The sequence below is a fragment of the Fulmarus glacialis genome, unplaced genomic scaffold, assembly GCF_000690835.1.
Source record: "Fulmarus glacialis isolate BGI_N327 unplaced genomic scaffold, ASM69083v1 scaffold9573, whole genome shotgun sequence".
Classification (NCBI taxonomy): Eukaryota; Metazoa; Chordata; class Aves; order Procellariiformes; family Procellariidae; genus Fulmarus; species Fulmarus glacialis.
In genome coordinates this window covers 51,616-62,728 of record NW_009201018.1, presented here as the reverse complement: position 1 = coordinate 62,728, position 11,113 = coordinate 51,616, and positions in this window count along the sequence as shown.

The window sequence follows — 11,113 nt, the reverse complement described above, 5'->3', positions numbered from 1 at the left end:
GGTGGGGGGGGGAAATCAGTGACAACTAAAGATGCAGCATGAGAGAGCAGTAAAAATTCAAACATTCAGCAGCTATTCCACATAACATTTACATGTAATTTCCTGTTCTAATATGCCAAAATGAAAAAAAAAAAAAAAAAAGAAGAGCTACGGTACCAAGGAGATATCATCAGCCATTGCCAAAAATAAAATAAAACATCAGGTCCCTGGGACTCTTCATCACGGGGGTGAGTGAAGGGAACATGCGAGTCCTAAGGCTCCGTCTCGACTTCCCTGCCAGCACCTGGCAATCTCACAGCGCCGGCTCCGGGCGAACGAGCTGAATTATCCTATCTGGGGCTGACCAGCACTGGCAACCAGTGGCTCCTCGCTCCCAGCCTGTTTTAGGAGCGCTGCGTGGAAACCAAACGCACGGGGAATTGCGAGGTGCTCTTCCAACTCAAGCATTTCCGCGACCAGTACGCACCAGTGACGCAGCACAGGCTGGGCTGTTAGCGAAAGCCCCCCGACGTGCCGTGGAGGTGCGTGTTTTAAAACAGGCACCCAGCCAATTCAGCAGCCTTGTTCCCATTCCGGAAGAATTTTCCCGAAGAACACCTCTTTCCTCAATCTGTAATTTTCTGGAGACCTAACACATCATTTGGGGGTCAAAACGGCACCAGAGCTGAGCAGGCACCCTCCTGCTTTTCTGACTGAGGTGACAAAGCACAGAGGGACCATCCAACAGAAGAGACTTAACCACATCTCGCCTTAATCCCGACTTGCAGGGGAAGCCGGAGGGACGGATGCGCTGAGGGCCAGCCTTCCAAAGCGGTGAACTCACGACCTGTCTCTGCCCCTGTGCTTACGCTGCACGAGGTAATGAACCAGATCGGCATGGCACTGTCAACGCCAGCAGCAACTTCCGTGCGTGCTCGCGGCCACGGCGGGATAGCACAACGCCCGTTTGCAGGTCAATGGCTATTCTTGTAACAACTGACCTAAGCTTTCTGGGAATGTAGGACTTGGACTAACTAACCAGGCTGAGCTCAGAGACAGGTCTCAGACCTGACACTGAAGATCAACAGATACAGGAGGGACCACCAAAAAATCAGTTTCCTTCGCCTGCCGGCTCCCAGCCTGGCTCTCTCTGCAGCCGGGATGTGTGAACAAGGAGCAGCAGACAGGCAGCAGACAAAAGAACTTTTTCCTTCCCTGCACTTCAAACCCTGTCCACGATTTTCCAGCTGCAGCCTGCGCCTGATGCCATGAAAGAAGTAGAAGGGAGCCAAAAGGAAAAACAAAACAGCCCTTTCTGAAGACATCAGGCCAGTTGTACACTGGGAGGGAAAACCCTTGCTGATTCGAGCCCCCTTCCCATCTGCTCCATGGAGGTGACTGGCCGAGGCAGCGGAGCATGAGATTTGATTATAATTATTGTCTTAACGCAGAGCTGAAATTGTTCCGAGCACACGGAGCTTCTGGGAATAGGCAAGCATCCAAAATAATCTTTGGACTGCAAACTCTGTGACGAAGAGATGGCATAAACCGACAGACATCGCAAAACCCTTCGGAGTCTACTTCCCATCGAGCAGGGTTGTCCCCGTCAGCCTGCAATTTCACCTCCAGACAGCTCCTGTGTTCGTTCCGGCCTTGGCAGAAACATTGTTTTTCAACGAGGAAAAAAATACGTATATCGAGGGACCATAAACCAGCTCAACCCAATTAAATCAAACCCAGTGGCTGCCGGGCTGTGCTTCTCCCCGCGGTCAATTCCGATCTGGTGACTGCCGTGCAAAACCGGTGACATTGTGGATGGCAGCAACACAATTAGGACTGAAGCCCAGATCTCTAAAGGTATTTAGATGCCTAAGCGGCCGTTAGACATCTAAATATCTTTGCGGAGTGACACGCAGTTCTTGGGGCAGAAATAAGTTTTCTTCCAAAGAAGAAACCAGCTCTATTACGACGTATATTCCTGAGAACTCCTATACGGCTCTTTGCATTGAGCAACACCTGTAGCTCAGGTTGTGAGAAGCCAGATGCGTGGGGGCACACCACCTTCCCATCCACTCCTTTCTCTCTTAAACTCCAGAAGTTGGAAGCATTTACTACTCCCCTGCTTCTCATTAAATAAGCCCGACTTCCTGGAGGCCGTGCAAAGCTTTTAGTAGTTAGCAGCACATGGTAAATTAGAAATAACGGGTTTGCTGGCTGGAACATGTACATGCTGTACATCCTTGGGAAATACGTTTCCAGCAGTCCACGTTACAAGCGGATGCTTTTTGTCTACTAGGTGGTTCCTGGTGGTACAGCAGAACTTGGAGAGCGTCGGCGGGATTTTACACGATAATTGGCCAGTGTGCACAAGGCTGAAGAGTTTTGGCTGTTGGCATCAGTGAAGCAGGATTTGGTCTCTCCCCTGAGTTTTGCTAATACCCAAACACTGCAAAGGAATCTAAACGGCTTATGCTATTCCAGGTGGGCAAAGCACTGTGTAGGGTAGGAGCTCACATAAAGTCGATCCAGGAGAATTAGTATTTCTTCTGGCTATTATATCCTGCCTAATTCTAACTCCTCTAGGAGTTATTTCACCATAGCATCTGTACAACGAGCTCTGAAATTCCTGTTGCGCTGACTTGGCTATGGGTACCCCTGCAAAGGAAATTCACTTAAAACACCCTTCAGAGTAATTCCGAGCTGGAATGGACAAGGATAATCTGCAAGCAGGTCGCATGGGTACTGCTCTGTGTTTTGAAAGAAAGTTCCCCTCAGTGCCTTTATGTTAAAGGTTTATTTTTGTGTCTCTCAAGTAATGCACAGCCATGTTTCCTGCTTCCAGCATGCTCCTTCTGAATCACATTTTCTCCTGGTATTTGGAAGAGCAAACAGCAGTAAGTAGTGAGAAACCTCTGTGGCCTCGCCAAGGGTGAACCAGCCTCCCTGCTGGGAAAGGTTCTAGGAAAGGACACTTTGGACAATGGAAGCAGGTGCTGCCAATATTCAGTTCTAATCTTTTTGTCAAGCGCAACATGTTTTTGTTAATTTTACCGCTGCGTCAGACCTGCGAGCCCTGCCTGCTGTGCCCAGGCTCCTCTCCCAGCAATCCCACGCCGCCCTCATTTGCTTAACCTCCTGCACATCTCTATTACTCCGAGCGGTCAGAGAAAACCTGTCTGTTGATTATAAATGCTGAACATCTTAAAGATAGTTTGTATCTGATTAAGCACTTTATAACCCTGTTCATGCAAGTATCAGGCCAGATTTCCTCATTTTGTAGGCATAAGAAAATATTTTTTGCTTAGTTCAAGAAAAACATTTGTATTCATCTTTACTGATTCCACTATAGTTTTCCCTTGCTCAGCGAGATGTATATTACAGTCTGTTTAATTAACCAGATCTATTATCCAGATCTGGTTTATCATTACAGATAACCAGATCTATTTATCATTACAATGCATCAGTACATTATAAAGCTTTCAGGCACATTTATCAGCATAACAAAGCTCCCACTACAGAAGAGTCCTCCAGGGAAATAAAGCAACAACAACAAATACTTTAATGCAATTCACTTAACAGTACAAATATTTGTAATTACAAAAATCTTTAAGTGTGCTTCTTCCATAAATGGCATGTTTTACTTAAAATTGCTTTCAGAATGTGATAGTGCCTCAAATTTATGCAGCTGATGGTTTCCTCACATTAAAGAAAGCAAGACCAAGTTAACCGGTTTCTTACGTTTTCCCTTTAGCTAATGCGAAGGCAGAACTCAAGTTCACTGACGTGCTATTGAAAATTTGGTTACACCTAATAAAATGAGAACATTTGAAAAACACTAGTGTGTGATTAATAACTGCTATAAATACATTACAGCATGAAGGCAATGTTACAGATAGCTGCAAGCTATGTGTGAACTAAGTCTACAACAATCAATTAACCATTAATTGTAATGTCTGTTAATCATTGATTAACCCTTTATAAATAACAAATACATTACCCTTGCTGCAAACTGGGACCACCAGGTTATATTACATGGCTATTCATGTTTCTCATGTCTATCAAAGACAAATACATGTTACCAATCTGTTGTAATTCCAGCACCATTTTTATATATTTAACATTCTTGGAAAATACGTTGTTACTCCATTAGCAGTTTTGGGGGTTTTTTTGTTTTGCTTTTGCCTTCAGTAGCAAATTATTGCAAACTGAAGGACATCATGGTTGAAAACTGTCACAAGAAAAGCCTGGAGATACTTGTTTTTTCTTATCATGTCATATTCAGAATGTCTACGGAAAGTGCCTGACTTGGGCATTGCAACTGCAGCTCTCTGCTGCAGCCCGTGGAAACGGGACCCGGTAGCACTGACCTGAGCAGGCAGCCAAGGGACCACGGTGGGCGGCTTAAACTGAGCTCTGAGCACCCTGTGGTTTTTGTTCAGAAATCAGGGTAGTGCCCAGCAGCACTTTTCAGACCTCCAGCTATTCTTCTACCTACAATGAAGTCTCCTGCCTCCAGACAGAGGCAATGGGAGACTCACCTTCACCGGATCCCTCATACCATTAAAATAGCCAGAACTGCTCGAAGCCACAAGAACTAAAAATGAAATTATGAATACAAATATTAGAATATCAGCACTAAGATTCTGAAACAAGTACTCAAAAGTTAGCAAAATCCAGAATTCCAATATTTTGTGAAACCTCAGTGTGGCCACAAGACCATTATGATGCTTAAGTGCTAAGCATCATGCTGTATTTTCCATAGCATTATATATCACGTGCCATTCAGAATGCTCCATTAATAAATAAGTAGTCAAAAATCTGCTTCACATCCAGTGTTTCTGCTTAGACTTGACCTATGGTGCCTAATTTTAACACATAGACTTTAACATCCAGTCTGCCAGAGACACAGAGAAGCAGGGGAAATCTAATTCTGCCTACGTTTCTCATCGTTCCAGAATGGGAAATTCCCACCACATTCCAACACACGATACTTCAGATCATCATTTTGGGGCAAAACAAATTCTCTGCTCTCCCAGGTGAAACCTTTGCCGAGGGAGAGGGAGCGAACGTGCCACCGAAGGCCAGCGCAGGACCTCGGTGTGCAGCAGGAGTTTCGCGTCCCAGCACCTATGAAGAAGAGGTACCGCTACCCAGAAAAGGTACGACCAGCAGAGCAGTAAGGTGCACGGCTGCAAGCAGTATTGTTAGGGAACAGGACAAGACGGGCAGGGCAGGCTTGGATGCGTGAAAGTTGCCTGAAAGGAGCCAGCCAAGAGCGCTGCTGTCACCATAGAGAGGGAACTGGAAACTTCCCTGTGAAGGCCCCTGACAGCTATTGAGAAAACAAAAAAAACAGACCATGATGGAAATCTGTAACTTGAGACATCTCCAGTGGGCAAAAGCACAAGGACGTATTCCACAGAGGACAAAATCTCACAGAGTCAGGATAACAAACAGCGTGATCTATGCCCAGGCTTTAGAAAATGCCTAGGGTGTCTATGTTTCCCCTCTGCTTTTTAACGAGCCTTCATAATTGTGCCTGTAAAATATTTGGAGCAGGGACTATCTTCAAATATTCATTTACATTTTATAAATACAAGAAAGCATTTACAGAGCCTCTATCCTGAGCAGGTCCCGGGTCTTTGAGCCGTCTGTCATTTAAGAAGGGAAACGACACCTGAACTGTGATTCACAGGTGAGCCAGGACTGACACAGCTTTATTAACAGTCTCACCAGGCTGTTTAATACCTTGTCCTCTCCCAGCTCTGTGATATGATACCAAATTCTGCCGCTGAAACACTCTGGGCAGCCTTAAACCCCGAACGACCGATACGTAATTAAGAATGGGAGCATTTACAGACTTTTAAACTGAAGATTCTCCATGTACAGCATCTAAACATGCCATAATAGCTTATAAAAAAAATAATATTGATAGAGGCAGCTTAAAGCGGTCGCAGGGAAAGCAGAGCACCCTGCTTTAACGGGGGGTTCGCTGCGCGGTTTCGATGCACGAAGTGTCTGTTTTGCCACCTAGTGGCTATTGCGGAGGGGTCGGCGGGATTTTTGTGCCTTTGTCATCCAAAGTGCCCATCAGCTCCCAGATCTTGGGAGGAAAATAGCAGAAGGAGATAGTAGCAATTAAAACAATATAGCATGTTTAACAACCACAAACCAGATCACCTGTAGTTCTTAAATTTAGCAGAGAAATCAGTAGAAAAGCTGATGTAGCACAGCCCGGGTGCTCCAGAGCCAGAATACGGCCCTGGCTTGAAACAGCAAGGGATTTCTGAGGAAGAAATTTGAGAAAACACCAGTTCAGCATCTGACTTCGTTCCTATTGTAAAATGCAAGGTTGGCATGAAACAAGCTTAAATCATCTGTCTCACTGAAGCCAGAGGTTTGGGTTGGTACCGCAGCAGCTGCCACTCAACACCTCCACAAGCTCAGGCTTGTCAGATGGGAAAGCACATATTACATTGCATTCTTCTATTACATTTTCATATATTTAACTTACCGCGAGGGTCAGACTGCAATTTCTATCCCCTGACACGTTCAACCAGGCGAAGGCTACAGCAGGCAAACTCTCCCTCCCCAGGCTGAGCAGACACTGCATTTCTGAAAGTCCAGACCCCTGGAATGAACATACTAAAAAATGATTTTAAAAAATTAACATATCACAAACAACAAAACATCGCCCTTTCTACCCAGGAATCTACCTCCCCAAAGGATTTCAGAGCCTGAGCTTCTGTTTAAGAGTGTTTCCAACATTTGGAGTTTTAAACCTCACAACAATATATATTGAGGGTGAATTACCAGATGTGGATTATAGAATCATAGAATGGTTTGGGTTGGAAGGGACCTTTAAAGGTCATCTAGTCCCACCCCCCTGCCGTGGGCAGGGACATCTTCAACTAGATCAGGTTGCTCAGAGCCCCGTCCAGCCTGACCTTGAATGTTTCCAGGGATGGGGCATCTACCACCTCTCTGGGCAACCTGTGCCAGTGTTACACCACCCTAATCGTAAAAAATTTCTTCCTTATATCTAGTCTAAATCTACCCTCTTTTAGTTTAAAACCATTGCCCCTTGTCCTGTCACAACATGTTCTGCTAAAAAGTTTGTCCCCGTCTTTCTTCAGCACCACAGGTTGGAGAAGTTTCATCCTTCTGTGTCTTCAGGGGACGGATTTTCAGTGGGCTGTAGGTATCTGGAGAGAGAGGGGATAAGAAGCTGTGTAGAAGTACCTCTTCTGGATTCATTTCTATAGTGTGCATTTCCTAAGTAATGAAGCCATTTTGAAACTACAAAATTAGATTCATTGCCATGAGAAGTTTACACCAGACACACTCGGATCTGCAGAGACTGTCACTGGTTTATTCTACTGTAACCTCAGGCACTTAATTGGAAAGACTATATACAGGAGGAGCTATTCCTCTTAAGCTTTCACTTAGGTCACCGAAGACAAGCAGAAGAGAGAGCCCAGACAGATAAATCTAGATTGAAGAACAGCCACCACCTAATGGCTAGTCAGCAGCCTTTTCAAAGGAAAACCTGTGGTGCCTGCTTAGATCTGAACTCACAGCCGGCTTTCACAAACACATCACAAACTACGGGCAGTCACTGGCAGCTCCACTGGCAATTAATTGCAGATGAAAACTAAAACGCTATGGGGATCGCAGCAACATCAGAAACCTTATCCTACTTCCAGCAACGTTGGACATAACACATGAAGAGAGTTCTCCAAATGGTGAGGTTCGGTCCCAGAGCCTGTGTCGTCGGGAAAGACATTCACTGGAATGACACATTTTGCTCCTGGATGCATATGAAAATTCAAGTGGGATGTGTGCCACAGTCCAAGGGGTCACAATTTAATATTGCTCTTTCAACAGACTTCAGACTTTTATTTTTCTGTAAAATGGGATCAGATCTCAGCTGCTAGTTACATGATGCAAAACCATGTCTTTATCCTTTGAATTTACAGAGGCTGAAAACCTCTAAAAATGAGCTTTGAGTCACAGTGGAGATTATTCGTCTCTTACCTGTGCTTCTTGCAATACGAGGGCTGTATCCTGTGCTTAAAATGGCTGGTCTGCAGGAGGAAAAGAAAAAAGAAAAAAAAAAAAAGACAGCTATTCAGAACATGAATTCTTGAAAACCTCCAGTTTCAGCAATCCGTTTCAAAGGACAGGCTTTCCACTTCATGCTTGGCATGGAAAGTGATGGCCTTGGAGCTTATTACAAATGGCTATAACTTAAGAGATAAAAATAAATCTATCACCATAACGTCGTAACATGATAAACACATTTCACATACACTAGGACTTTAAAACATGGGCAAGCAAACAGCAAAATGGCTGAAAACCCATAGCAAGAAGAAGCTGGAAGTCCCCTGACTCCGTTTTAATATGAAAACTACTGGTGTTGATAACAGCAAATATGTTACTGGAAAACACCAAAAGCAGATTCTCTTTCTGTTGTGGTTTAAGAACAGTAAAATACAGCACGGACTTAACTTTACACAAGGGCTTAACTGAAATCCGACTAAACAGCGACTTAAATGGGATTTACTCTGATGCTTTTAGGTGTGCTGAAGAGCAAGTACTGCTGCTTGCTGAGTTCCCGGGAAGGGGGATATGCTGTGAAGCCGACAGCTGCGTTGGAGGCAACTGGCTTGAGAATTCAATCCATTGCACCGGGTGGGACATTTTGAAAATGGCTGGAGGGGTTTGGAAACACAAGTCTGAGATGTCAGCTCCTCAGGAGATTTATTTTTAGATGTTGATTTGCTGCCCTAACTCTTAGGGTTCATCCAGGGAGGACCAGCTCCACAAGCTTTTCCCAAACTATACAAGGACTCTGCTTTCACAGCACAGAGAAATAGCACTGTCACATTGGCACATAATTGTCTACCTCTAATACATCAAATTCGATATGTAAGAAGGCTCCTGTGGCAATTTAAGCTAATAATTTTGCTCCTTTTTATTACTTTAAATCTTTGCATCTCAAAATATATACAAGTATCTAAATGTATTTTTTTTAAACTTCCTTACTTTATTTCTTGAGCAGATCGTCAACGCTTCCAACCGGCAATCGCTTATCGGTTTTAGGCAGCACATGAAAGAAGGGGGATAGAAATGTCATTGAAGACTGTGCAAGTAACAAATGTCTTCAACGGATTGGCACGCTCAGAGAATCATCTACATCAACTTGGAAATGTCTCAAATGCCTCTAATCATCCCAAGGACATACTTTAGTCTGTTTATGGCGGCCTTGACTCAGTGTCACAACTCCCCCCCAAAACAAACAATGCTCCTTCAAGAAAACACTCCGTTATGACTCTGAGCAGAAATGTAAAGGCAAAGAAAAGTGCTGAGACTAGATTTGAAGAGCCATAATTGTTTCTGTAGTACAGAAAACGTAGGAAGGAAACTCCAGATGAGGAACTGCATAAAAAAAGACCAACTGGGCGATCCCAAGCCCAAAAGTGGACATAAAAAATAGAATATTGGATATGGGTTCAGCGAGGTAGTGTGCATGGAGGTCAGCCAAGGAGAGAGCTGAAAAACAACTGGTCTGTGTAGAGCTGGAATTCACAGATGAAAATTAGAATGGACCAAAGGACATTTCTTCCAAAAAAGGGAAGAATTCTAAAAGTAACGTTCCAGGTCCCCCGAACGCTGGAAGGAAGCAAGGAAGGACAGGAGGCAGATGTCGAGGGACAAACAGCCTGATACACGGTACAAGACCCAGATAAGGCACATTCTGCACGAGGCTGACGCACAACGGGTGCGGAGGGTGGGATGAAAGCGAGCACTCGGACTACGAGAGCGGGACCACTGCACTGAGCATTTACTCAACATGGAGCTTTCGCTACGAATGAGGTGCTCAGGTCTACCTAGGCAAATGCAATTTGAAGACCGAGACGAGGATTAATCAAATTCTTCAAGCACTTGTGACTTTGCAGGAAAATAGTTTAGCGAGGAAATCGGAAAGTCAGTGGAGGCAAGAAGACAATAGCTGAAAGTCAGAGATCAGAAATCCCGTCATTTCATCTGCAGAAGAGAACCATATTGGACTATGTCATTCAAAAGGACAAAAATACGGAGCCACAAAGGAAAGGATGTACAGTATAATGAAAGAAACTGGAAAAGAAAACAGATGAATAACAGTTTGGTCTTCCTGGAAGATGTGTCACTGACCTCAGTACAAAGGCAAATGGCTAAAATGTGACATACTCAATAAATTCAAGTCAGCCTACATGACCTCATGTTCAACATGAAACAATAACTGGAATTTAGAGACATGGAAAGCCAAATTAAATAAAGCAGTTTAAAAATTATAGTGACGGTTATTCCCCATTTAAACAAACTATCAAAGGAAATAGCAAAAACCTCACTTGACATTTTAATATACAGACTAGAAATCTTTCTGAAAGATTTACTTAAGTCAAAACACAGTATCAGGTTTAATGAAGAAGCGTATCACTTTTAACGGCTTTACTAAGTAGTCAGACAAAATGATCTAATGTTTCTCTCTGCCCTTAACACCGATGACTGGTTTTTTTTGCTTTTTTCCTTTTTTTTTTTTTTTTTTTCCAATTTACAAAAGGTAGAAAGGTTGGAGGGAACTGAATAAAGGAAATACTGGCAGTGCTGCCTTCTCCTTCAAGCAGAACAACTGACATTATTGAAGCATCTACTGAGATTAAACAAGGGGAGAAGAAAACCCTTCGGTCTGAGGCGAGGAATAAGCTGGCAACAGCCGGACTGCAGCAGTCACAGTCATTTGGAAAGCCAGCCTTAATCATTCGAGGTGGAAGGCTGGACAAGCAAATAATAGGGCATTTTCTCAAAAAAACATACTAAAGGAAAAAGCCTTGAGGCTTGTTATAAAGGAAGCTGAAGTGTTTTACCCTGAATGGAAAAGGCCTCTAGTTGTTGGTTTGGTAGCAACCTTGTATGACCTTTAAACAGTGTTCTCACATTTGGGATTGTAAAAACAAGTTATTAAAAAAAAAAAAAAATTCAACAAAACCCCAAACACAAAACCAAAACAAGAAACCCAACCCAAGCTGCAGGGACTTCAGGACTGACTCCCAGTCACCCCAACTGGAAACCTCGCTGCTGATAATGATCT